At 42.0% G+C, this 27,937-nt stretch overlaps 1 long non-coding RNA gene and 1 pseudogene across 1 annotated transcript; one reads left to right on the forward strand and one right to left on the reverse strand.

Annotated features, from left to right (window-relative positions):
• Positions 1–621: 621 nt before the first annotated feature.
• LOC137753807 (uncharacterized) lies at positions 622–22,700 on the reverse strand. Its single transcript, XR_011071586.1, has 3 exons — positions 22,466–22,700; positions 19,949–20,067; positions 622–1,315 (listed from the first exon to the last, which is right to left on the reverse strand). It is a non-coding gene; the product is annotated as an uncharacterized lncRNA (long non-coding RNA).
• LOC137753836 (mitochondrial import inner membrane translocase subunit Tim8 A pseudogene) lies at positions 14,211–14,504 on the forward strand (annotated as a pseudogene).
• Positions 22,701–27,937: the final 5,237 nt, after the last annotated feature.

Here is a 27,937-nt window from a genome sequence, read left to right on the forward strand (position 1 = left end):
GCACTGAGTCTGTAGATTGCTTTGGGTAGTATGTATATTTTCATGATATTGATTATTCCAATCCATGAGCATGGTATATCTTCCCATTTGTTTGTATCATCTTCAATTTCTTTCCTCAGTGTCTCATAGTTTTTAAACTACAAGTCTTTCACCTCCTTGGTTAAATTTATTACTAGATATTTTATTCTTTTTGATGCAACTGTAAATGGGATTATTTTCTTCATTTCTATGACAGTTCATTATTAGTGCACAGAAATAGAACAGATTTCTGTATACTAATTTTGTATTCTGCAATTTTAGTCAATTCACTTAGCTCTAACAGTTCTTTGGTGGAGTTTTTCGGGTTTCTATATATACAGTGTCATGCCATCTGCAAATAGTGAGTTTTACTTCTTCCTTCTGTAAACCGAAATTTCAGAAACAGAGACCTGATTGAAATAAAAAGGCATTTATTTGGGGTTTATTAAGAATGTGGTCCAGGAGGGAATTCCGTGGCAGTCCAGTGTTTAGGACTCTGCCCTTTCACTGCCAAGGGCGCGGGTTCAATCCCTGGTCAGGGAACCAAGATCCCGCAAGCCGCCCCTTGCCCCAAAAAAAGTATTTAGTCCAGGACACACAGAGTCAAGGAGCATGTGAATTGTATTCTACTATACTACAAAATGGAGAAAGCTTAAAATGGAAGGCAAAAACTGCAAGGTCATAGTGAGTTACATAGTTGTCTGTCAGGAATTATAATTGGAGCAAGAAAGAAATAAGGGTGCTTGTTAGGCAAGGATTGGTTGGGGTCCAAAATGGTTGCAGAGTTACAAGGGGAAACTTTAGACCAAAAGGGTGCAGCTGCTGGGTGTTCTAAATATGGCTGACGGTGTCCTTGGGTTTGGTACAGTTCAAAGAAAGTTCAAATTCTCAGTGACGCAGGGATGTGTTTGAGATCTGATCCTCAACGGCTGCTCAACTCCATTTTGTATGCCTGAGTATGATTACACCATTACAATTTCAATTTGTCATTCCTCAAGGTAAAGATTTTATGACAGAGGAATAATTCCAATATTAGGATTATCAGGATTAAAGAAAACATGAGGAAGGGGTAAAAAGGCTTATTGACCCTCACTGTGACAAAGTCAAGTGTATAGGTACCTCAGTTAACAAAAAGAAAAACAGTTTGAAACTATCAACAAAGTTGGGGTTACAGGCCTGGTCTCGACTCTTGCGATGAGCTGTCTACTCAGATGTCATCTGCTTCTGACCCAGGGAAGTTTTTCTTGTTTTGACGGAGGTCATCAATGGGTTGGGAGGTCCATTCAGGATTGGTAGCCTTTCAAAAATGAGAAACGTGACTCCATGAGTGAACACCAAATGTTTTGCTGCACATGGCTTAGTGAACAACCTGTTAATACCTGATTAACAACCTCTTTCCACTGAGGTTGCAAAGCATCTCCACGGAGGTGTCTTTTCCAATAAATATAGTCACCTGGTTGTAAATTGTTTTCTTTAATGGCTTTGTCTCCTGGGAACTCACTTTTTTTTAAAAAAAAGTTTACTCACTTTTAAAAGATTCTAGTACTAGTAAGCATGAAGCTTTAATGTTTTTAGTTAATTCTTGGCAATATGTTAAGAGGTCTCCTTTAACCACATTGGGCTCATGTAGTGCATTACATATTTTCATTGTTCTTCCCGTAATTATTTCAAAGGAAGAAAGTCAGGGCTTACCAAAGGGGGTAGACCTTAGGCTGAGCAATACCAGGGGCAGGGGTTCCGGCTATGGTAGATTAAAAGATTCAACTAGTTTAGCCAATTAAGTCTTTTTAAAATTATTATTATTGAAGTACACTTGATGTACAATGTTGTGTTAATTTCTGCTGAACAGCAAAGTAATTCAGTTATATATATATATATTCTTTTTCACATTGTTTTCCATTATGGTTTATCACAGGATGTAGTTCCCTGTGCTACACAGTAGGACCTTGTTGTTTATCCATTCTATTCAATATATATTGTATAATAGTTTGCATCTGCTAATCCCAAACCCCCAATCTATCCCTCCCTAACCCTTTCTCCCCCTTGGCAACCACAAGTCTCTTCTCTATGTCTGTGAGTCTGTTTCTGTTTTTATACATAAGTTCATTTGTATCATATTTTAGATTCCACATAAAAGTGATATCATATGGTATTTGTCTTTCTCTTTCTGACTTACTTCACTTAGTATGATAATCTCTAGTTCCATCCATGTTGCTGCAAATGGCATTATTTCATTCTTTTTGATGGCTGACTAGTATTCCATTGTCTATATGTACATCTTCTTTATCCATTCTTCTGTTGATGGACATTTAGGTTGTTTCCATGTCTTGTTAGCCAATTGAGCCTTAATGGTTCTATATGTAAGTTCCACTAGCCTGGAGGACTGTGAATGATAGAGGCAGTGGAAATACTGGGGGGGGGGGGGGAATAAAAGGCCAAGTTTTACAGATTGACTGAATAACTTGCCCTGTAAAATGAGTTCCTTGATTACTATGAAGCTCAGATGAAATACTCCATGTAGAAATTATTTTTTCCAAAAGAATTTTGCCTACCAAAAGTGCGATAACCCTGCAACATGGAAATGTTTCAATCCAGTGAGAAAACATGCATACTAGTACAACTACATATTTATATCCCTGAGATGGTGGCAGTTGGATAAATTCCATTAACCATACCTCAAAGGGTCCTGAAGGCAAAGGAAAACAATCTTTAGAGAAATGGATGGGTTTACCTGGATTACGTTTTGGACAAAGGTTACACTTCAAATATACTTCAGTGGCTATTTTGTGGGATGGTTTTCAGTAGCATTGTTTTGCACGTATCATTTTATCTGGGCCCCCATGTATGTTCAATAATATGTTCCTGGAGGCTATGAGTCAAAACTGGAGTACTGTTAGACCCCTACCATAAATTATGATCTTCCCAAAATTTACATCCCCGGTATAAGATTTGTCTCGTTCCTCTGGAGAAACATTGTTTTAGGTTTCTGCCAGTAAATCTCGTAAGCTAACATAAGGTTAGGTAATAATTAAAGCTTTTTTGAAGTGGGTCAGAGAACAGCAGTCATTGCTACAGTATCGGCTAAATTATTTCCTTTCCTTTGAACCCAGCCTTGAATAACCTGAGATATTTATAATGGCCAGAAGTTTTAGTATTTTAATAGCTTCCAGAAGGTCCAATACATATTGGCTATTCTTAATAGTTTGTCCTGTGGAAGTTAAAACAAACAAACAAAACCCTTTGCTTCCATATAATACCAAAATCATGGGTAACATCAAAAGCATATTGACTGGGACTTCCCTGGTGGCGCAGGTGTTAAGAATCCGCCTGCCAGTGCAGGGGATGTGGGTTCAAGCCCTTGTCCAGGAAGATCCCACATGCCGTGGAGCAACTAAGCCCGTGAGCCACAACTACTGAGCCCGCGTGCCACAACTACTGAAGCCTGTGCGCCTAGAGCCCACGCTCCACAAGAAGAGAAGCCACTGCAATGAGAAGCCCACACACCACAACAAAGAGTAGCCCCCACTTGCCACAACTAGAGAAAAAGCCCCCGCGCAGCAACGAAGACCCAACGCAGACATAAATAAATAAATAAAATTAAAAAAAAAAAGGGGGACATGGTGGCTGATGCCTCTTGTTTGAAAAAAAAAAGCATACTGGCTATCAGTATAAATATTAACAGTTTGATCTTTTGCTATAATGCAGGCTCAAGTAGTTAGAGGCTGTCTTTTTGAGAAGCCTGCATGCCTGAAGAGCAAAGAAGTTAGTTATCCACATATTGGAGTAAAGTGAAGTCATTTGGGAAAGTAACATCTGCAAGGTATGATTTTAAGGTCTGAGAAAAGTAAATAGGACTCTCTGTATATCCCTGGGGCAATACTGTCCAAGTGTACTGTTGGTCATTCCAAGTAAAGGCAAACAAGGATTGGCTGTCTGGATCCACTGGCATAACAAAGAAAGCACCACATAAATCAGCCATGTGAAAACCTTGCTGTCTGTGGGAACTGCAAATAAAGGCATATGGGAATTAAGGACTACTGGATGGCGGGATATGACTATATTATTGATGGCTCTTTAATACTGAACAAAATGCCTCTTCCATTAGGTTTTCTAACTGAGAGGAAGGAGGTATTGCAAGGACTCGTGCAAAGAATCACTAGACCTTGTTTAATATAGTCTTTTATGATATGTTGAATTCCTTTTATAGGTTCCTGTTTGAGGAGATATTACTTGATGTTGGGGAGGGGTTAAGATGAGTCTACATCTATTTTGATTGGGGTTGCTGAATGAATTTTCCCTCTATCCATAGAGATTTGGGACCGTAGTGTTTGTACAAGTTCATCCTTTCTTGGGGTTATGATTGATGTGAGAAAAATGATGGCAGCTTCACATTCAGGGCCTAAATTTGTGTCATTAGGGCCTTGTTGATTGGAATGTTCTTCCAGATTTAAAACATTTCCCCCTTTTGTGAGAAGGAAACGTGCATTATGGGCCTCTAAGAAGTCTCTTCTGAGGATGTGTACAGGAGTGGAAGGAAGGAGAAAGGAATGTGTGTCTGTGACAGGCCAAGTTGGAATGGAGTGGGTTGAGATTTAAAAACAGTCATTCGGTGCTTAGAAACTCCCACCATTGAAATTGTTTTAGTACTCCACAGAAGGGAATGTTTCAAAGTGGTGGGACTGAGAACAGAAAGAGTGGTACCCCGTAAGAATTAAAGCTCTGTCTGTTCTCAAACAATGGTGAATTCAATTTCTCCAGAGTGTTAGTGAGAAGAAAGGGAGAAACCCCAGGTATTTCCTTGGAGCAGCCCTAGGCGAGACAGAAAGGAAGTTGCATAGGACCTTTGTTTGGAGAAGGGCTAGCAGGATTTTGTTTTCTCTCTGAGTGACTTTCAGAATTTATAGCAAGCTCTTTTTAAAATTCCCAGGCTTTTTTTGCAATAATAGCAAAGGTACCTTTGAAGGTCTTCTGTGTTGGAGGGTCTTTCATTGTAAGATTGGAGGCGTGTTGGCCTTTTTTGGCCAGTCAATTGCTGAAGCTGTAAACTCATTATTTGAGTAGCCTTCTTCTTAGCTATTTTTGTATGGTCTTGGACAGCTGCTGTGCCATACTGCATAAATCATGGGCATCCATGGCTGCCCAATTTCACTGATGCCTTTTAACTAAAGTGGCAAGTTCTTAATCTAAACCATTCATGAGTTGGTATTAACATCTTCCATTCCTGAATACTGTTTGAAAGTTTTTTGAAATCTTTCAAAGAATTCAAGTACAGGTTCCTTAGGTTTTGAGTACACAGTTGGATATGTTTCAATCAGTAATATTTGGGGAAACTTCTGGAATAACCAGTAAACGGTTTTGGCTAAGTCTTTGGCCCTATCTTGATCTTCAGCTGTTTTCTTTTGGAAGTCTTCTATAGGTTTCTTCCAATCCGCCTTATTAAGCCATTCTTTTGCTCTGCCTTCCCCTACCAGCATGTGTATAAGTTGATAAGGATCAGAATAGCTTGGTTCATAGGTTTGTATAACAAGATTAAATTGTTTGGCAAAGGAAATGAGGTCCAAAAATGATCACAGAATTCTTTAGCTATAGCCCTAAGTTCACGTTTACTCCATGGGACAAAGACAATAAAGGGTTCAGGTGGACTTCGTTTTAATAGGGGCTGCCAGGACAGGGGGGTTGAGTGAGGTTTAGGCTCAGGAGTGTTAACTGATGGAGGAGGAGGAGGAGGGTATCTGGTGGAGAAAGAGAAGAGGGGGGTAAGTTAAATAAAAACGGAGTTTGGAAAGAGGTGGGTAAAGGAATGGAGGAGAAGGTGCAGAATTGGGAGGGGAATAGGAGTGGGGTAAAGAATTTCATGATTTCTTAAGTTTAGAAACAGTCTGAGTCAATTTTTAATTACAGCTTGGAGGGAAGCAATTTCCTCAGTATTATGTTTAGAGGCCTCTAAATATCAATTAAAACATGCTTTCCGGGACCTCCCTCGTGGCACAGTGGTTAAGAATCTGCCTGCCAATGCAGGGGACATGGGTTTGATCCCTGGTCCGGGAAGACCCCACATGCCACGGAGCAAGTAAGCCCATATGCCACAACTACTGAGCCAGCGTGCTGCAACTACTGAAGCCCACGCTCTGCAACGAGAAGCCACCGCAATGAGAAGCCCGTGCACCGCAATGAAGAGTAGCCCCCGCTCATCGCAACTAGAGGAAGCCTGTGCTCAGCAATGAAGACCCAATGCAGCTATAAATAATAAATTTTTAAAAATATGCTTTCCATTAATTTTTCTCTGTTTCTGGTATTTTTTTCTAGGCATGCATGAAGATTGACAAATTTGGGAATTTCAAAAGCTCCCCATTTTGGCCAGGGCAATTTTAAATCATACCAGGTTAAATGGACCCATTTAGATAGGTCGTTACAGGATGAGGGCCCATAGATGTTAAACACAAAGCTGACAGGGTTTTGTTTTGTTTTGAATGAGAACTTGGCATTATTCTGAGTACTCATCAAAATCAAAAGAAACCTGAAACCCGAATCTCCTACCAAGTGGCACAGATTAAAACAAAACAAAATAAAACAAACAAACAAAAAACTCCACTCCCAAAAGGGAGGACTAAAGTCAACACTGAGAGACACCCAATTTTATTTATGAGCTAAGCCTTGACCAAATGAGAGTTTGGGGTTCAGGAGGACTCTCTGCAGTCTTTATGTGAGTGAAAAGATGGCTAAACGCAATGGGTCCATGTAGGTACTGAATGCCAACACCAAGTCTGAAGAAGTGCTGGAGGTCACACTGGGTAATGCCAACTACACCAAGCAATGTTAACCTAAATTTCAGAAATGGAGACCTTATTGAAATAAAGAGGCATTTATTTGTGGTTTATTAGACTACAGCCTGTGAGACACAGGTTCAAGAAGCACCTGAACTATGTTCCTCTGGATTACAAAATGGAGGAAGCTTATACAGGCAAAAAACTGCAAGGGCACAGTTAGTTACATATGTTGTTTGTAAGGAATTATTTAGAGATGGCAAGAAGAGTGCTTGCTAAACAAGCATTGGTTGGGGTCTGAAATTCTTGCACTGACAAAGGGGAACCTTGAGACCATAAGGTTACACCCGGCAGATGTTGTTCTAAATATAGCTGTAGGTGTCCTGGGGTTTGGTACTTCACAGAAAGTTCAAGTTCTCAGTGGTACACGGATGTGTCTGAGACCAGAAACTCAATAGTCTTCCCAATCCGTTTTGTACACCTGAACTATAATTACTCCATTATGATTCCAATGTTTCCTCACTTTGCAATTTGGATGCCTTTTATTTTTCTTGCCTAGCTGCTGTGGCTAGGACTTCTATGAATGGTGGTGGGGGCACATCCTTCAAGGACTGAGGTTTAAGCCACTGGGGCCATGTACCTATTTCTCCTATCCACGAGCCTCAGAACTGTTCCCTAGTTTCCCCACACTGGTAGAAAGGTGTCCCCACCCTGTCCCATACTCTCACATCTCAATGTACTCATGGTATCCATTACAGGAGTGCAAAATCACATTGTTTTAAATGGAGTTCACATGATGTAGCCTTGAAATAAGGGGAGATCAGAACATGTTATCTTTGTCATTTGCAAAGGGCAGGGTGACTTTGAGACAGATGTGTGCCTCTGTGAGCCTGGCGCTGCCTTCCAGCAGGGCAGGGATTTCAACACTCACACAGCTTGTGATTATCTATGTGCTGAGATTCTCCTATTTGGGGATCCAAAAGTGAAAAGGAGGGTAGAATCCCACACCTGATTTAAACCAAATTGAAAACAAATTCATTTTTCCTTAGCAGTGTTCCTTCTCAGATACAGACTTTTCCCATTTTGCACTCTCTCTGTGGCTTTTGGATTAAGAGACCTGACCCACGTCAAGCATTTTTTCAATCGCTATGGAAGGCAGTCCCCATTGATTAATATTGTGTTATTGCTACATTAAGTGAAAAGCTACTGTCTGTGCTGCCTACATAAATACTGCCCATTGTCATGCACAACCCATTGACAACATGCAGAAGTAGTCATTTTTTTGTGGAAGTGGGTCTAGTGGTGAAGGGTTGTGCTCAGAGCAGAGGACAGAAGTCAGGAAGACATGTATACCAAAGTCAAATCCTTCAAGGACTTTGGGGAAACCCCTTCTTACACTTGTTTAAGATCTATACACTTTTGGTCTCTTTTTCATGTATCAATATTCACTGAGCACCTAGCACAATGCCTGGCCCATACTAGGTGTTCAATAAATATTTACTGAATGAATGAATGAATGAATGCCCTCACCCAAGCAAGGTGAATATATATTATTATATTTTATGGGTACTTAGAAATTATATAATGCTCTTTAAATCTTTGTAAAGGCTAACAGGCTGAGTCTTTTATTTGTGGGTATGAAGTGGCAAATTTGGGAAAGAGAAAATAGCAACATGTTTAGGCTGTTTTCAATGGGTGCAGCCTCTATGTATAATGAACACCCCCCCCCCCCCAGTGATTCATGATGAATGATCAAACTTACCCTTGTAATTTAGCCCTGTGAGAAAGACAGCCATTGCCCAGACATCAATGCACATGACTGTACCACCACCGCCCTCTAACTTATTCATTCTAAATGTCTGGACACAACAAGGGGAGAAGCATTCAGAAACAGTGATCAACACAATAACATATTTCGTCTCGGGTAGGTTCACCCCAGATCTTCTCTTTCCCACAAACCTAATACTACAAGCAACTTCTTAGAAAATATTTGGACATAAAGGTAAAAGTCCAACAAATTTTTTTGTTCAAAAGCGTTGGGAATGAAGCTATAATAAAAATTTTGTGGCCACAATACTAAAACAGACAGCAACACACGTTGTGCTCTATTTGTAACCATGGAGATCAGCTCCAGCCCAGATGGGGCTGATGTAGGCACTGCATCCCCGCCTCAGGTGATCTTGTGGTATGGGGTACTCCCCCTCTTCAGTTCTGTGCAATCCAATTAACAAATACTGACCTGACTCCGGCCAATCATGGCTGGATTGCCCACAAAGCCAGGTAAGCATTTGCTGGGGTGGAAGCAGGGACAGGGGAATGGGGCATTCAAGAAAGAATCAGGAAGGGAATTCCCTGGTGGTCCAGTGGTTAAGACTCCCCACTTCCACTGCAGGGGGCACGGGCTTGATCCCTGGTGGGGGAACTAAGATCCCACAAGCCATGTGGCATGGCGTGGCTAAAAAAAAAAAAAAAAACTGGGGCTTCCCTGGTGGTGCAGTGGTTAAGAATCCGCCTGCCAATGCAGGGGACACGGGTTCGAGCCCTGGTCCGGGAAGATCCCACATGCCGCGGAGCAAGTAAGCCCGTGCACCACAACTACTGAGCCTGTGCTCTAAAGCCTGCGAGCCACAACTACTGAGCCCACGTGCCACAGCTACTGAAGCCCACATGCCTAGAGCCCGTGCTCGGCAACGAGAAGCCACCGCAATGAGAAGCCTGTGCACCGCGATGAAGAGTAACCCCCGCTCGCCGCAACTAGAGAAAGCCCGTGTGCAGCAACGAAGACCCAACACAGCCAAAAATAAATAAAATAAAATAAATAAATTTATTAAAAAAAAAAATCTGGAAATCTGTACCCATCATTTTATTTAGGGAGTGCTTGCTATTGCCAGGCACTGCCCCTATTACTGGATAAACAGCAATCTTTCTCTCCCTCATGGAAATTACATTTTTGCATTAATTAAAAATTTATTTTCCAACTGAATATTGTTTTTATTTTGAATTATTTGGGAGGGTACCACAATCATTTTAGTATTGTAGCCATAAAATTTTTATTATAGCTTCATTCCCAGCATGAAGTAACGACTTTTACCTTTTTGTTTGTTAAATATTTATTTATTTATTTATTTATTTATTTATTTATATTTTACTTGGCCGTGTCAGGTCTTAGTTGCAGCACATGGGATCTTCGTTACAGCGTGCAGGATCTTTAGCTGCTGCGTGTGGGATCTTTAGCTGCGGCATGCTAACTCTTAGTTGCTGCATGTGGGATCTAGTTCCCTGACCAGGGATCGAACCTGGGCCTCCTGCATTGGGAGCACGGAGTCTTAGCCACTGGACCACCAGGGAAATCCCTAAAGACTTTTACCTTTATGTCCAAATATCTTCTAAGAAGTTGCTTGTAGTATTAGGTTGAGTTTTTAAGTAGGAATGATCACTGCTCTAAGGGTGAGAGAAGTCTCACATAAATCCAAGAAGTTTGGCTTTAGGCGAAAGATGCAAAGTCAATAGCAGGAGTAATTAACAGCAGTACTATCAGTAGTTAGGTGTCACCAGGCTGAGTCTGAGGTATTGCAGGCATCTCTAAGTGGAGGTGTTAAGTGGGCATGTGAAATACACCTGGAGTTCAGGGAAGGAGGGGGTTAATGTAAAGATACCCATAAGCAGGAGATTGGCACGTGGACTATGTCAGACTTAAGAGGTACACCCCACAGGTTATGTGGCAATGCCATTAAGGCTGAAGGGAGGGTATTCTGCATGGACTGGCTCACTTGCCTGGACCCCTGGAGAGGGGTGGTGGCTGTCATCATCACTAAGACAGGTTAGGAAGTACAGCGACCATGAGACAGAGTGTGTGTGTGTGCATGAGTGTGTGTGTGTGGGGTGGGGGGGGGGAGGCTGTCATCATCACTAAGACAGGTTAGGAAGTACAGTGACCATGAGAGAGAGAGAGAGAGAGAGGTGTGTGTGTGTGTGTGGTGTGGGAGCTGGCTTCAGATGAAGATCCAGGAGTGACACGAAATTCCAAGGAGGTGAATAAGAGATTTATTGAGAGGCAAAGCAGTAAATGGAATCAGATGATACTGAGATAAGACCTGGTGCTGTTTTCCTCTCTACAAGCTCAGAGTTTTGTGATAACTCCTGGTGAAGCCTATAGAGTGTCAGACTGGATGACAGATTAGCTGAAGAGTAAATAAGGTCAATTTCTACCAAACATACAAAGAAGAACTTATACCAATCCATCTCAAAGTCTTCCAAAAGACTGAAGAGGATGGAACACCCCCAAAGTCATTCTATGAAGCCATCACCACCCTGATACAAAAACCAGACAAAAACACCACCAAAAAAGAAAATTACAGGCCAATATCGTTGATGAATATAGATGCAAAAATTCTCCACAAAATATTAGCAAACCGAATCCAACAACACATAAAAAAGATCATACAGCAGGATCAAGTTGGATTCATCCCAGGGTCACAAGGATGGTTCAACATATGTAAATCAATCAATGTAATACACCACATCAACAAAAGAAAAGACAAAAACCATGTGACCATCTCAATAGATGCAGAAAAAGCATTTGATAAAATTCAACATCCATTCATGATAAAAACTCTCACCAAAGTGGGTATAAAGGGAACATATCTCAACATAATAAAAGCTATTTATGGGATTTCCCTGGTGGCACAGTGTTTAAGAATCTGCCTGCCAATGCAGGGGACATGGGTTCAAGCCCTGGTCCAGGAAGATCCCACGTGCCGCGGAGCAAGTAAGCCTGTACACCACAACTACTGAGCCTGTGCTCTAGAGCCCGCGAGCCACAACTACTGAGCCCGCGTGCCACAACTACTGAAGTCCATGTGCCTAGAGCCCATGCTCTGCAACAAGAGAAGCCACCAGAATGAGAAGCCCACGCACCGCAACAAAGAGTAACCCCCACTCACTGCAACTAGAGAAAGCCCGTGCGCAGCAACAAAGACCCAACGCAGCCAATAAAAAAGCTATTTATGACAAACCCACAGCCAACATAATACTCAATGGTGAAAAGCTGAAAGCCTTCCTGCTAAAATCTGGAACAAGACAAGGATGCCCACCCTCACCACTTCTATTCAACATAGTATTAGAAGTCCTAGCCAGAGCAATCAAACAAGAAAAAGAAATAAAAAGTATCCAAATTGAAAGGAAAGATGTAAAATTCTCCTTATATGCAGATGATATGATACTATATATTGAAAACCCTAAAGACTCCACACAAATACTAGAACTGATAAATAAATTCAGCAAGGTATCAAGATACAAGATTAACACACAGAAATCAGTTGCACTTCTTTACACTAACAATGAAATATCAGAAAGGGAAAGTAAGAAAACAATCCCTTTTAAAACTGCGTTAAAAAAGTTAAAATACTTAGAAATAAACCTCATCAAGGAGGTGAAAGACTTATATGCTGAGAGCTATGAAACACTGATAAAAGAAACTGAAGATGATTCAAAGAAATGGAAAGCTATCCCATGCTCTTGGGTTAGAAGAATTAATAGTGTTAAAATGGCCATACTACCCAAAGCGATCTACAGATTCAATGAAATCTCCATCAAATTACCCATGACATTTTTCACAGAACTAGAACAAAAAAATTCTAAAATTTATATGGACCCATAAAAGACCCATATTGTCAAAGCAATCCTGAGGAAAAAGAACAAAGCTGGAGGCATAACCCTCCCACACCACAGACAATACTACAAAGTTATAGTCATCAAAACAGCATGGTACTGGCATAAAAACAGACACATGGATCAATGGAACAGAAGAGAGAGCCCAGAAATAAACCCACACACCTATGGTCAATTAATTTTCAACAAAGGAGGCAAGAATATACAATGGAAAAAAGACAGTCTCTTCAGGAAGTGGTGGTGGGAAAGCTGGACAGCCACATGTAAATCAATGAAGTTAGAACACTCCCTCATACCATACACAAAAATAAACTCAAAATGGCTTGAAGACTTAAACATGAGACATGATACCATAAAACTCTTAGAAGAGAACATATGCAAAACATTCTCTGACATAAACCATAGCAATGTTTTCTTAGGTCAGTCTTCCAAGGCAAAAGAAATAAAAGTAAAAATAAACAAATGGGACCTAATCAAACTTATAAGCTCTTGCACAGCAAAGGAAACCATGAACAAAACAAAAAGACAACCTACGGACTGGGAGAAAATATTTGCAAACAATGTGATTGACAAGGGCTTAATTTCCAAAATATATAAACAGCTCATACAACTCAATAACAACAACAAAAAACAAATAACCCAACAAAAAAATGGACAGAGACCTAAATAGACTTTTCTCCAAAGAACATACAGATGGCCAATAGGCACATAAAAAGATGCTCAACATTGCTAATTAGTAGAGAAATGCAAATCAGAACTATAATGTGGTATCACCTCACACTGGTCAGAATGGCCATCATGAAAAAGTCAACAAATAAATGCTGGGGAGGGTGTAGTGAAAAGAAAACCCTCCTATGCTGTTGGTGGGTATGTAAGTTGGTAAAGCCACTATGGAGAACAGTATGGAGGTTCCTTAAAAAACTAAAAATAGAGTTACCATATGATCCAGCAATCCCACTCCTGGGCATACATTGGGAGAAAACGCTAATTCAAAAAGATACATGCACCCCTATGTTCACAGCAGCACTATTTACAATAGCCAAGACATGGAAACTACATAAATGTCCAACAGCTGGAAGGATAAAGATGTGGTGTGTGTATACACACACACACACACACACACACACACACACACAATGGAATACTACTCAGCCATAAAAAAGAATGAAATAATGCTATTTGCAGCTACATGGATGGACCTAGAGGTTATCATACTAAGCAAAGTAAGTCAGAAAGAGAAAGACAAATACCATATGATATCCCTTATACATGGAATCTAAAATATGATACAAATGAACTTATTACAAAACAGAAACAGGGGCTTCCCCGGTGGCACCGTGGTTAAGAAGCCACCTGCCAATGCAGGGGACACGGGTTCGAGCCCTGGTCTGGGAAGATCCCACATGCCATGGAGCAAGTAAGCCCGTGCGCCACAACTACTGAGCCTGCGCTCTAGAGCCCTCGAACAACAACTACTGAGCATGCGCGCCACAGCTACCGAAGCCTGCGCGCCTAGAGCCCATACTCCGCAACATGAGAAGCCACCGCAATGAGAAGCCTGCACACCCCAACAAAGAGTAGCCCCCGCTCGCCACAAATAGAGAAAGCCCGTGCACAGCAACGAAAACCCAATGCAGCCAAAAATAAATGGTAATAAATAAAATACTAAAAAATCTTAAAAAACAAAACAAACAGAAGCAGATGTGAAGGTTGGTGAGTTGGTGCAGAGTTCGTCTCGGCACGCGTGGCCACGCTGGGATGGATTCCTCCTCATCTTCCTCCGCAGCGGGTTTGGGCTCGGTTGACTGGCAGCTGCAGCATTTCATGGAGGTAGAGTCTCAGAAGCAGCGCTTCCAGCAGCTGGTGCACCAGATGACGAAACTTTGTTGGGAAAAGTGCATGGACAAGCCTGGGCCAAAGTTGGACAGTCCAGCTGAGGCCTGTTTTGTGAACTGCATTGGGCACTTCATTGATACAAGCCAATTCAACTTGAATCAACTGGAACAGACCCAGAAATCCAAGCCAGTTTTCTCAGAAAGCCATTCTGACTGACCTCAGCATTACCACTTTGGAAAAGGAAGATAGTTCAAGAAATGAAGAGCAGTTGATGGGATGGTTGAAGAAAAGGCTATAGGGGGATCGGCTCCCACCTTTGTCACTCTTGTGACATCCTGTCATCTAAGAATGAACAAAGACCAATTTTTGTGTGTGAGGGGTTTGAGGGTCAAATGTGTTTGGGGTTGTGTTTTTTAATGCTAATCTTGGGAAAACAATTGACAGATGAATGGAAAACTCTACTAGATGTATATTACTGTATATGGGACAAAGCTTTTCTCATAGTCCCATTAACTGCTCCCTACAATTTTAATAGTGGAACTGCTCTATAATTTGATAGTGGGACCACATAGGTAATAATCTGTTATTTCTGTGGATTCATTTCAGATTGCTAGAGAGATCGACATACATCTTTGTGTCTCTCAGAAAGGGCAGCAGCGGGGGAAAGAGTAATTTGGTACTTGACTGTAGGCCTCCTTATCTAGTGTTTGACTATCAGTGCTGGAAAAAAAGATGTATGGAATATTCATACAGTACATTTCAACTTTCCAGATTATCTCTCTCCCTTATACTGTGATTCACTTAAATATCTATATAAAGTACAGTCTTGAGCTAGTACAGGTAGCCTGAGAGTCTAGAGGCCTTTGGTTAAAGGAACATAATTCTCATACTAAACCGCCACAAGGAAGAAGTTAACTTACCCTGTATATCAGGATCCAAAAAAATTTAAAGACGTGCCTAAATGAAAAAATAAGTTATAAAGATTTAGGCCACTCAAAAACTAACAGCAGTTTCAGGTAGAGGTGCATGCCTAATGTAAATCAGCATAGTTTCCGTTTAGTGCGTTCTTTTAATCACTGAAATAAAAGATTCTACAAGAAAAAAAAAAAAAAACAGAAACAGAAACAGACTCACAGATATAGAAAACAAACTTACGGTTACCAAAAGGGAAAGGGAGTGGAGGGAGGGATAAATTAGGAGCTTAGGATTAACAGATACAAACTACTATATACAGATAAACAACAAGGTCCTACTGTAGAGCACAGGGAACTATATTCAATATCTTGTAATAAACCATAATGGAAGAGACAAGAGTAAATGAGGTCAGCTGGGAGTCTCTTGGGCTGTGGTGGGAGAGGTGGGGTTGGGCTTTGGATGAGAGGAGGCAGATAGAAAAAAGGTGTGCCTGGTGTAGAGTAGGCACATGCAATACTGGAGAGGACGTAGGGCATGTGACTTCCACACAAGGTCAAAACCTGTGTTCCTGTTTTATCGGGTTGGCCAAAAAGTTCGTTCGGGGTTTCCCGTAAGATGCTACCGAAAAACCCGAACCAACTTTTTTGGCCAACCCAGTATTTTGTAACTCTTGCAGTTTTAGGTTTTTCTGTATATGTCTATGATCCATAGTTATTTAATTTTTATAAGTTCTCTTTGCATACCCAATTGCATACCCAACTGCTACCGCACACTGATCTAACAAATCATTCTTTCTATACCAAATTGCTTTTGTTCCTTCACTGAAAAACAACTGATCAGTTGTGTGTATGTTTATTTCTAGACCTCCTATTCCCTTACATTTATCTATTTGTATTTACGTTAGCACTTTCTTGTTTCCAGGTTGTTTTGGATATTCTTGGTCCTTTGCACTTGCATTTTCATTGTAGAATCCACTTCGCAATTTCTATTAAAAAAAAAAAAAAAAGAGGGGCTTCCCTGGTGGCGCAGTGGTTGAGAGTCTGCCTGCCAATGCAGGGGACACGGGTTCGAGCCCTGGTCTGGGAGGATCCCACATGCCACGGAGCGGCTGGGCCCGTGAGCCACAACTGCTGAGCCTGCGCGTCTGGAGCCTGTGCTCTGCAGCAAGAGAGGCCGCGATAGTGAGAGGCCCGCGCACCGCGATGAAGAGTGGCCCCCGCTTGCCACAACTAGAGAAAGCCCTCGCACGAAACGAAGACCCAACACAGCCAAAAATAAAATTAATTAATTAATTAAAAAAAAAAAAAAAAAGAGCTTACCGAGATTTTGACTTGGATTTCACTTAACACACAGATCAATTTAGAAGGAAATATTGAGTGTTACAATCCGTAAATGTGAGATATCTCTCCTTTTACTTGGGTCTTAATTTTTTTTTCTCTAATTTTTAAAATTCTGTTTACCCATCTTGCATGTATTTTTTACATCTGATGGTATGCTCAATTTTAATTGTATTGACTATATTTTCTTATATTTTTGTATTTTTCCTACTCTGGCCTTTGGGTCCTTATTCCTAGTGAGGCTATCCCTCTCAGAGCTAGCTAATTCTTGCAGGTAACAAATCCTTCCCCTGTAAGCATACTTGTTATACACAAACTGACCAATCTGGAGCCCGCACCCCCAACCATAACCTTATCAAACTCACACACCAAACCAATAATCCTCCCTGCCCTATACCATACCTAGCTCTGGTATAGGTACCTAGCTCTGGTACCTATACCAGAGCTAGGTACGGGACAACGAGGGTCCACCCTTCCAAAATGGAGCCCGCTGAAAAATTTCAAACTGTCTATCTTAGTCTTATAGGTCTGCTATAACAAAACACCATAGACTGGGTGATTTATGAAGAATAGACATTCATTTATCCCAATTCTGGTGACTGGAAGTCCTCCGATGCCATAAAGGTGCCTCATGATTGGGTGAATGTCCTCTTCTGGGTGGCAACTAGGGATGACCCCTGTAGCCCAGAGTCTGCCAGAATTTTTCAAGGCTGTGAGCCATGCTCTTCTTGACCTTCCTGAGCAGAAGGTGGAGGCCCAGCATATGCGGCCCAGTATGACATGCTGTGCTTCCTGTTTCTAGGGAACCGTGTAATGTCCTTCCTCATAATAACTTCCATGTCTGCATGTCTCTCAGTGCATGATTAAAACAAGTCCCTGGTACATTTCAACACAGACATTTGGGGAGGGGAGGGGGGATCTTAAGTTCTCAACTGTTTATTGCTATTGCAAATAGGATGGTTTCTTTTATATGGATCTTGAATTCTTCAAGCTTCAGATACTCAGTCGTTCTAGCAGGTTTTTTTGGTTAATGTTATGTTTTGTTTTTTATTGAAGTATAGCTGATGTACAATGTTATATAAATTACAGGAGTACAATATAGTGATTCACAATTTTTAAAGGTTGTACTCCATTTATAGTTATAGAATATTGGCTATATTCCCTGTGTTGTACAATATATCCTTGTAGCTTATTTTGTACATCACAGTTTGTACCTCTGATTCCCCTACCCTTATATGGCCCCTCCCCACTTCCTTTTCCTCACAGGTAACCACTAGTTTGTTCTCTGTATCTGTGAGTCAGCTTCTTTTTTGTTATATTCACTAGTTTGTTGTATTTTTAAGATTCCACATATAAGTGATACCATACAGTATTTGTCTTTCTCTATCTGATTTATTTCACTTAGCATAATACCCTCCAAGTCCATCCATGTTGTTGCAAATGGCAAAATTTCATTCTTTTTTATGGCTGAGTAGTATTCCATTGTATATGTTTATTCTGGGTTATGCGTTGTTTGGAGATCCCATAGAGTTTTCTCCATAGATCAGTTTTATTTTTTCCTTAACAATGTGAGTAATTTTACTTTTTATTGCCTCATTATTGTGACTATAACCTCCATCTCAATACTGAAAAGAAGTCTAGTTTTATTAAAATTTCCAGTATAATATTGAACCAAAGTCTTGCTTAGTTTGGCTTTGTCTTATTTTTCTACTTTCTTAAGGGACAACATGCCATTAAGTTGAAGCCATTCTTTTCGCATATGTGTTTGGTCCATAAATTTAAAAATTACAAATAAAAATATAGGTATTTAGTCCATTAAAAAAAGCTTCACAGTGAAATATAGACTGGTATTTGAACAATATTCAGGTATCACAGCCAAGTCAAGTTGATATATAAAATTAATCAACACAAGTCCACCTCTTGTCAACTTGGCACCATACAAACTTAAACCATTCCTTATCTCCAAATAAAGACAACAACAAGGTCATGACACAACTATCCTGTGTACAACCAAAAATACAATAACTCTTTCTTTAGAAAGGAGACAGACTCCCTGCGTAACATTCACTCTCCTCCTTGATACCCTATAACCAAATACTATGATATAAATTTAACAATACTTAAATACTGTGATGTGAAGTCAGCACATCTTCTGTTAAATGATAAGGGGGTGAAAGAAGGAAGAAAAAGGTATTGGCTGTACACACACATTCATGACAAAAATCAGGAAGAAATACTCACGACATTACTGACTACTATCCTCACTTCTGTTAATGGTCACATGAACTAACTAATATGTAGCTCTTCCACAATCCATTCCATGTTCCTTTTGTCCTCAGCAGCACCTCGAATGGTCATTTTTTATTCCCTGGTTGGGTGACCAAAGCATTCTTTCCTGAAGGGTCTGGGCCATGAGTTGTCCTGCCTGAAGTAGGTTGTGAATAGTTTTCCGTTGACTTTACCATAGATCATGACAAGACATCTTAAGGGATCTCTGCATTCCAGACACACACTTCCTTTGTGCAAGTAGCAGTGGGAAGTATAGTCCAATTTGCACCTGATAATCAGATTCAATCACCAGAGCCAGCACAGTAACTCTTACTTTGCCTGTTGATTCAGAAGCATGAGTAGCGCAAAGCGGCAGACTGGCAGTGTTACTCTCCAGGACAACGGAATCATTCTACTGCAGTAGTGAAAGCACTCTTCCCTTTGCAACTAAGACCTCTACACAATCAGTGCTTCATGAAGACAGGAAGCAAAAATTTCCCCTAGTGCCTCTCTATGGATAACTGTCAGTGGTGCCACTCACATATCTACCCCTTGATTCCTGGACACATCAATCCAGGCTATGGGACAAATAGTCCTATTTGTTGTTTAACGATTCAGAGCCTATACAGCTTCCTGGGGAAATCTTTCCCTGGCCCTCCAAGTATTGCCACATAGCAATCTGCCCAGGCCACAGGAAACATGTCAGGATCATGTAGACACCAGGGACCTCTGAACCGAGATTGTGCTGTTTAGGAAGATCTCTGGGTAGCACTGATGACAAATGCCATGTAGGGGTCTGCCTGGCCCACCCTCTCTTCTGAGAACAGCCCTGCTAACTGGGCTGTGGGGACACCTGACCCCACCAGGCTGGACCAGTCAGCTTCCCTCCTGTGGAATCTGGAACAGGGACCTCAGACTGAGGCCCGAGGGTGCTGGGCACTGGGATGGGGGCTGGTGTTCAGAAGGACATTGTTTCTATCCCACCGATCACTGCTACAGACACAGGGAGACCAGGCAGGAGAAGGGACCAGAAAACTGCAGGACCTGTGGGGAGGAGGAAAGGTGACTCCTGTGACCTTCCTGATCAGCCCAGAAACAAGGCGGTGGGGTCCCCCACAGGTGTGAGAGCTGAGCACTTACCCAGTGAGACCAGAAGCTCACAGGTCTCCAGCATCACCTCCTGGTACAGAGTCCTCTGGTCCAGGTCAAGTTGTCCCACTCCTCTTGGTCACAGCCACATTCTTAAAGGTCACCACCACCTGGAGAGTCAAACACAGGTAGTGGTGTTGGCCTTGTGCACTTGGGATGGGATCAACCTTGTCACTCTGTTGCTGGTGAAGATGCAGAGAAACCCAGGCTTGAATCACCGAGGCCTCCGGATCGCCAAGTTCTGTGTTGGGCTCAAGGGGGAAGCAGATGCAACCTTGGGACATAATGCAATTGTGGCTGAGAGAAAAGTCTCCCATGAAGGAAGTCACTGGAGAAGACACAGACAGTGTCACAGAGACACAGACAGTGGTGTTCCATGAGGACTGGGGAGAGATGGTAAGTGCTCTGGGAAAAATGATCATGATGATAATTCCAACAATGGTAACAGTAAAGTGACAGCAGCTAAGCCTCTCTGGTCCTCACAGTGCACCTGCCCCAAGTTGAGGCCTTTACACAATAAGAGCCCTTGCTCGGGAGCCAGACTTCCAGGGTTTGAATCAAGACTCTGGAATTAGACACTTCCTGCCAGTGCGACCACAGGGGAGGACATCCCATCATTTCTCTAAGCCTCGATTTCTGCATCAATACAACAATCAGTCCCACTTCACCAGGCAGTTTGGAGAACTAAAGAGAAAATGTTTACATGGCAGATGCTGGACTGCCTGGCACAGTTACGTGTTCAATGTATTTTGTGACTCTTACTAATCCTCCCACAGCCCATGAGGTAAATGCCATCATCACCTCCGTGTCACAGCCAGAGGTCTGAGCCCCAGGCAGCTCAAGAAAATCAGCCACAACCTCAAATTTAAGGAGCAGAAGTGGGAATTGAAAATCCAGTAAAAGCGGGAACAGAGTTGCCAGAAGATTGGCAGGTGGGGGCAGGGGTACCTTAGCCAGAATTATTATAAAACAGCCAGGAAAAGACTATCCTAAGAGGTGACACTGATGCACAGGAAGGGTGGGGAGAGATAGCCCTGCAGAGATCTGGGAACAGGGCCCCAGACAAAGAGAAGTGCAAGTTGAAGCTGCAAACTGGGCAGGAGTTTTACAAGTTCAGGACTGCCTGGCCGTGTGCGGTGAGTGAGGGAAAAATGGAGGGAAAAAAGCTTGGGGGTAAGCAAGGGGCAGATCAAGTAGAGAGAGCCCTGTGGGCCATAGTTGGGAGAAAGACTGCATTTATTATAAGTGTGAGGCAAGCACCTGAGGGGGAGACCCATTCATTCACTGAACCATTTGTTGAGTACCTTTTGTAAGCCCAGGCTGTTGTTCTAGGTCCTGAGCAGCAACAGTGCTCATGCTCGGGGTCTGGGAAGAGATCCTAAACAAGCAACTAAATAAACGAGCAAGACAATGTCACAGGGACCCAAAGATTCCAAAGTCAAGAAAATAGCACGGGAACACAAGAGGTTACAGTCTGCTTTCGACAGGGCACCACGGAAAGCCTCTTTCAGGACAGCACACTGGAGTGAGTCTGAAATAAAGTGAGGAAGGAGCCAAGTGAATGGGCAGTTTAACAAATAAGACAAGTCCTGACAACAATCAGGACTATGATGAGGGTACTCAGGGCCACGGCTATGGAGTTACCCAGGACCTCTTGTGTTTTTGTGTCCAAAGGGACACCACACTCCTGCACATTATCGTCATTTACCATATGTAACTGAACCTCAAACAGGAAAACAGTTTCAGTGGGAAGCCAGTTCCACTGGCTGTAAACTGGAAGACAAATTCCTTGGCCTTCTGGGTGCCCTGCCTGTCCTGACACCTTTTCTGTCCTAGCAGAGCTGCAATCCCCAAGCTGCTGCAGGCTACTCCTGCCTCTTCCCCACCCCAACCCTTATCTTTGTAGAGGTTACACAGCTGGGAAGCCCAAGGGTCAGATTCCCCCAAGGAGTAGCCTCTAAGATCAACACAGGCTCAGGAGGCACCTCCGTGGAAAGAGAGCCAGAGTGGCGCTCCCTGCACCGTGCTGGACTCGGGGGGATACACGTGCTTTTTCTAGTTCCCTCAAACCCAGTTGGAGGAACTTTAATATTCCTGTTTTGTGCCCGAGAAAACAGAAACCAAGGGCAACAGGGAAAGCTGCTCAAGGTCCTAGCCTCGGGAAGGGGCGGGGCCGCAACACACAGAAAGGTCTCCGGACTGTGCGGCCTGCGCTCCTCCCTGCGGGTCCTTCCACGCCAGCGGTGTGGCGTCAGGGGGATTCGAGAAGCCACATCTCTCCCTACCACACAGCGTCCCACTGACTGACAGAAATGGGAGCCTCCGCGTGAAGCCCCTAACCTGGATTCCCACCCGGAGCACAAGCGACCCCATCCCGAGGCTCCGACAAACAATGTCCTGGGGAGGACAAGGTGACGACTCACAGGACACCACCATCCTGCACAGCAGCGCGCCTCGGCCACGTGGGTGGGGTCCGAGCGGGCGTGGCCTGGCGCACCGTCCACTCACCTGCGCCGGGGTCACCAGCGCCGCCATCGCACCGCGGGGAGCGTAGGGCCACGTGAGGGCGCCGGAGACCGGCGAGTCCAGCGGGCTTAGCTGACCCTCTCCCAGGTCGTACAAAGGCGCAGCTGGGCCCTCCTGGCTGTCCTCCCCGCTCCGTCCCTAAGTCCCGGGAAGAGCTCCTAGTGGGTGGGGACACACCAGCCTCACCACAAAGAAAAGCCCACTCCTCCGGCGCAGGAAGTTCCGCCCCTGACAACGCGAGCCAGTAACGCCCCTTTTCTGTGACGCCATCAGTCCGGCCCTCACAGCCATCACGCAAAGCACAGCCTGCTGGGTAATGTAGTTCTTTTTTTAAAAAAATTTTATTTATTCACTCATTCATTCATTCATTCATTCATTCATTCATTCATTCATTCATTCATTATGCGCTACGTCTTCGTTGGGGCCCGCGGGCTTCTCTGGTTGTGGCGCGCGTGGTAGCGTAGTTCTTGCTCTGCAGCCGGCCGGGAGAGGGTGTCTCTGTTCCTTCTAGGAGCCTGGGGCCCAGAGGCCTGGAGAGGAGCTGGCAAAGGAAATGCAGAGGCTCTAATGAAGGAGGCGAGGCATGGTATGTTCCTAAAGGGGACGATCCAGATTTCCCTGTTGTGTTTTTAGCGTCTTGTCATTTAAGATGCTCGGAACATAACAAGTGGGCATACTGTATTGTAAATTTTTTGATGTTCGTATTCTGCTGCCTCAACATCCCCACAGACTGGCTGTGAGCACATCCCCACCACCGCCCCCACCCCACCCCGGGTGACTGGGTACACCAGAGTGATGAGGCTGTGGTCCCAACTCAAGTTCCCCTTCTTGTCCTCCCATGACTTAGTGACATTCCAACCCACCAATGAAATCCCCTCATGACTTTTGCCTGGGTACTCCGCCCTGATCCCCAGTAATGGTACTTACCTAGGGGGCCCCACTCTTCTCCTGCTTCGTTGAGAATGCTCCCCAGGTGCTCCTCCTATATGGTTCCTGTGTGGGGTGCATGCCAGTCTCTTCTAGGACCTGTGAATATAATAAATCCTTTATATGCCTCTAAGGGTACAATTTCCACAACTGTGTTGTAGTGCTCCATAAAGACCCCACAAGTGGGACTTACTTCTCTCTTCACCATATGGGGGAGTAACACATGATATGATATCACTCAGATACAAAGTACCTTCACTCATAGCCGCAAACTAATACACATCTTGTTCCTTTTCAAATACATGTGGATGGAAGCTTTACAATCAGTTTTGTGAGTTTCAGTATGTTTGCTCAGAGTCAACAGAGAAAGGGCTTCACACATGGCCATTACTGGGATGTTGGGGAGGAAGAGGTTGTGTGTCCCTGAAAAAGATGGACAGTAGTGAAATTTTTTCTATAAACTTTTTTTTTTTTTTTTTATACTGCAGGTTCTTATTAGGCATCAATTTTATACACATCGCTGTATACATGTCAATCCCAATCGCCCAATTCAGCACACCACCATCCCCACCTCACCGCAGTTTTCCCCCCTTGGTGTCCATATGTCCATTCTCTACATCTGTGTCTCAACTTCTGCCCTGCAAACTGGCTCATCTGTACCATTTTTCTAGGTTCCACATACATGCATTAATATACGATATTTGTTTTTCTCTTTCTGACTTACTTCACTCTGTATGACAGTCTCTAGATCCATCCACGTCTCAACAAATGACTCAATTTCGTTCCTTTTTATGGCTGAGTAATATTCCATTGTATATATGTACCACATCTTCTTTATCCATTCGTCTGCTGATGGGCATTTAGGTTGCTTCCATGACCTGGCTATTGTAAATAGTGCTGCAATGAACATTCGGGTGCATGTGTCTTTTTGAATTACGGTTTTCTCTGGGTATATGCCCAGTAGTGGGATTGCTGGGTCATATGGTAATTCTATTTTTAGTTTTTTAAGGAACCTCCATACTGTTCTCCATAGTGGCTGTATCAATTTACATTCCCACCAACAGTGCAAGAGGGTTCCCTTTTCTCCACACCCTCTCCAGCATTTGTTGTTTGTAGATTTTCTGATGATGCCCATTCTAACAGGAGTGAGGTGATACCTCATTGTAGTTTTGATTTGCATTTCTCTAATAATTAGTGATGTTGAGCATCTTTTCATGTGCTTCGTGGCCGTCTGTATGTCTTCTTTGGAGAAATGTCTATTTAGGTCTTCTGCCCATTTTTGGATTGGGGTGTTTGTTTCTTTGATATTGAGCTGAATGAGCTGTTTATATATATTGGAGATTAATCCTTTGTCCGTTGATTCATTTGCAAATATTTTCTCCCATTCTGAGGGTTCTCTTTTCGTCTTGTTTATGGTTTCCTTTGCTGTGCAAAAGCTTTGAAGTTTCATTAGGTCCCACTTGTTTATTTTTGTTTTTATTTCCATTACTCTAGGAGGTGGATCAAAAAAGATCTTGCTGTGATTTATGTCAAAGAGTGTTCTTCCTATGTTTTCCTCTAAGAGTTTTATAGTGTCCAGTCTTATATTTAGGTCTCTAATCCATTTTGAGTTTATTTTTGTGTATGGTGTTAGGGAGTATTCTAATTTCATTCTTTTACATGTAGCTGTCCAGTTTTCCCAGCACCACTTATTGAAGAGACTATCTTTTCTCCATTGTATATCTTTGCCTCCTTTGTCATAGATTAGTTGACCATAGATGCGTGGGTTAATCTCTGGGCTTTCTATCTTGTTCCATTGATCTGTGTTTCTGTTTTTGTGCCAGTACCATATTGTCTTGATTACTGTAGCTTTGTAGTATAGTCTGAAGTCAGGGAGTCTGATTCCTCCAGCTCCATTTTTTTGCCTCAAGACTGCTTTGGCTACTTGGGGTCTTTTGTGTCTCCATACAAATTTTAAGATAATTTGTTCTAGCTCCGTAAAAAATGCCATTGGTAATTTGATAGGGATTGCATTGAATCTGTAGATTGCTTTGGGTAGTATACTCATTTTCACAATGTTGATTCTTCCAATCCAAGAACATGGTATATCTCTCCATCTGTTGGTATCATCTTTAATTTCTTTCATCAGTGTCTTATAGTTTTCTGCATACAGGTCTTTTGTCTCCCTAGGTAGGTTTATTCCTAGGTATTTTATTCTTTTTGTTGCAATGGTAAATGGGAGTGTTTCCATAATTTCTCTTTCAGATTTTTCATCATTAGTGTATAGGAATGCAAGAGATTTCTGTGCATTAATTTTGTATCCTGCAACTTTACCATATTCATTAATTAGCTCTAGCAGTTTTCTGGTGGCAGTTTTAGGATTCTCTATGTATAGTATCATGTCATCCGCAAACAGTGACAGTTTTACTTCTTCTTTTCCAATTTGGATTCCTTTTATTTCTTTTTCTTCTCTGATTGCCGTGGCTAGGACTTCCAGAACTATGTTGAATAATAGTGGTGAGAGTGGACATCCTTGTCTCGTTCCTGATCTTAGAGGAAATGCTTTCAGTTTTTCACCATTGAGAATGATGTTTGCTGTGGGTTTGTCATATATGGCCTTTATTATGTTGAGGTAGGTTCCCTCTATGCCCACTTTCTGGAGAGTTTTTATCAGAAATGGGTGTTGAATTTTGTCAAAAGCTTTTTCTGCATCTATTGAGATGATCATATGGTTTTTCTTCTTCAGTTTGTTAATATGGTGTATCACATTGATTGATTTGCGTATATTGAAGAATCCTTGCATCCCTGGGATAAATCCCACTTGATCGTGGTGTATGATCCTTTTAATGTGTTGTTGGATTCTGTTTGCTAGTATTTTGTTGAGGATATTTGCATCTATATTCATCAGTGATATTGGTCTGTAATTTTCTTTTTTTGTAGTGTCTTTGTCTGGTTTTGGTATCAGGGTGATGGTGGCCTCATAGAATGAGTTTGGGAGTGTTCCTCCCTCTGCAATTTTTTGGAAGAGTTTGAGAAGGATGGGTGTTAGCTCTTCTCTAAATGTTTGATAGAATTCACCTGTGAAGCCATCTGGTCCTGGACTTTTGTTTGTTGGAAGATTTTTAATCACAGTTTCAATTTCATTACTTGTGATTGGTCTGTTCATATTTTCTATTTCTTCCTGATTCAGTCTTGGAAGGTTATACCTTTCTAAGAATTTGTCCATTTCTTCCAGGTTGTCCATTTTGTTGGCATAAAGTTGCTTGTAGTAGTCTCTTAGGATGCTTTGTATTTCTGCAGTGTCTGTTGTAACTTCTCCTTTTTCATTTCTGATTTTATTAATTTGAGTCCTCTCCCTCTTTTTCTTGATGAGTCTGGCTAATGGCTTATCGATTTTGTTTATCTTCTCAAAGAACCAACTTTTAGTTTTATTGATCTTTGCTATTGTTTTCTTTGTTTCTATTTCATTTATTTCTGCTCTGATCTTTATGATTTCTTTCCTTCTGCTAACTTTGGGTTTTGTTTGTTCTTCTTTCTCTAGTTTCTTTAGGTGTAAGGTTAGATTGTTTACTTGAGATTTTTCTTGTTTCTTTAGGTAGGCTTGTATAGCTATAAACTTCCCGCTTAGAACCGCTTTTGCTGCATCCCATAGGTTTTGGGTCGTCGTGTTTTCATTGTCATTTGTCTCTAGGTATTTTTTTATTTCCTCTTTGATTTCTTCAGTGATCTCTTGGTTATTTAGTAACGTATTGTTTAGCCTCCATGTGTTTGTCTTTTTTACGTTTTTTTCCCTGTAATTCATTTCTAATCTCATAGCGTTGTGGTCAGAAAAGATGCTTGATATGATTTCAATTTTCTTAAATTTACTGAGGCTTGATTTGTGACCCAAGATGTGATCTATCCTGGAGAATGTTCCGTGCGCACTTGAGAAGAACGTGTAATCTGCTGTTTTTGGATGGAATGTCCTATATATATCAATTAAATCTATCTGGTCTATTGTGTCATTTAAAGCTTCTGTTTCCTTATTTATTTTCATTTTGGATGATCTGTCCATTGGTGTAAGTGAAGTGTTAAAGTCCCCCACTATTATTGTGTTACTGTCGATTTCCTCTTTTATAGCTGTTAGCAGTTGCCTTATGTATTGAGGTGCTCCTATGTTGGGTGCATATATATTTATAATTGTTATATCTTCTTCTTGGATTGATCCCTGGATCATTATGTAGTGTCCTTCCTTGTCTCTTGTAACATTCTTTATTTTAAAGTCTATTTTATCTGATATGAGTATAGCTACTCCAGCTTTCTTTTGATTTCCATTTGCATGGAATATCTTTTTCCATCCCCTCACTTTCAGTCTGTATGTGTCCCTAGGTCTAAAGTGGGTCTCTTGTAGACAGCATATATATGGGTCTTGTTTTTGTATCCATTCAGCCAGTCTATGTCTTTTGGTTGGGGCATTTAATCCATTCACGTTTAAGGTAATTATCGATATGTATGTTCCTATGACCATTTTCTTAATTGTTTTGGGTTTGTTTTTGTAGGTCCTTTTCT

This window comes from Eschrichtius robustus, chromosome 19 (assembly GCF_028021215.1).
Source record: "Eschrichtius robustus isolate mEscRob2 chromosome 19, mEscRob2.pri, whole genome shotgun sequence".
In the NCBI taxonomy this organism is placed as follows: Eukaryota; Metazoa; Chordata; class Mammalia; order Artiodactyla; family Eschrichtiidae; genus Eschrichtius; species Eschrichtius robustus.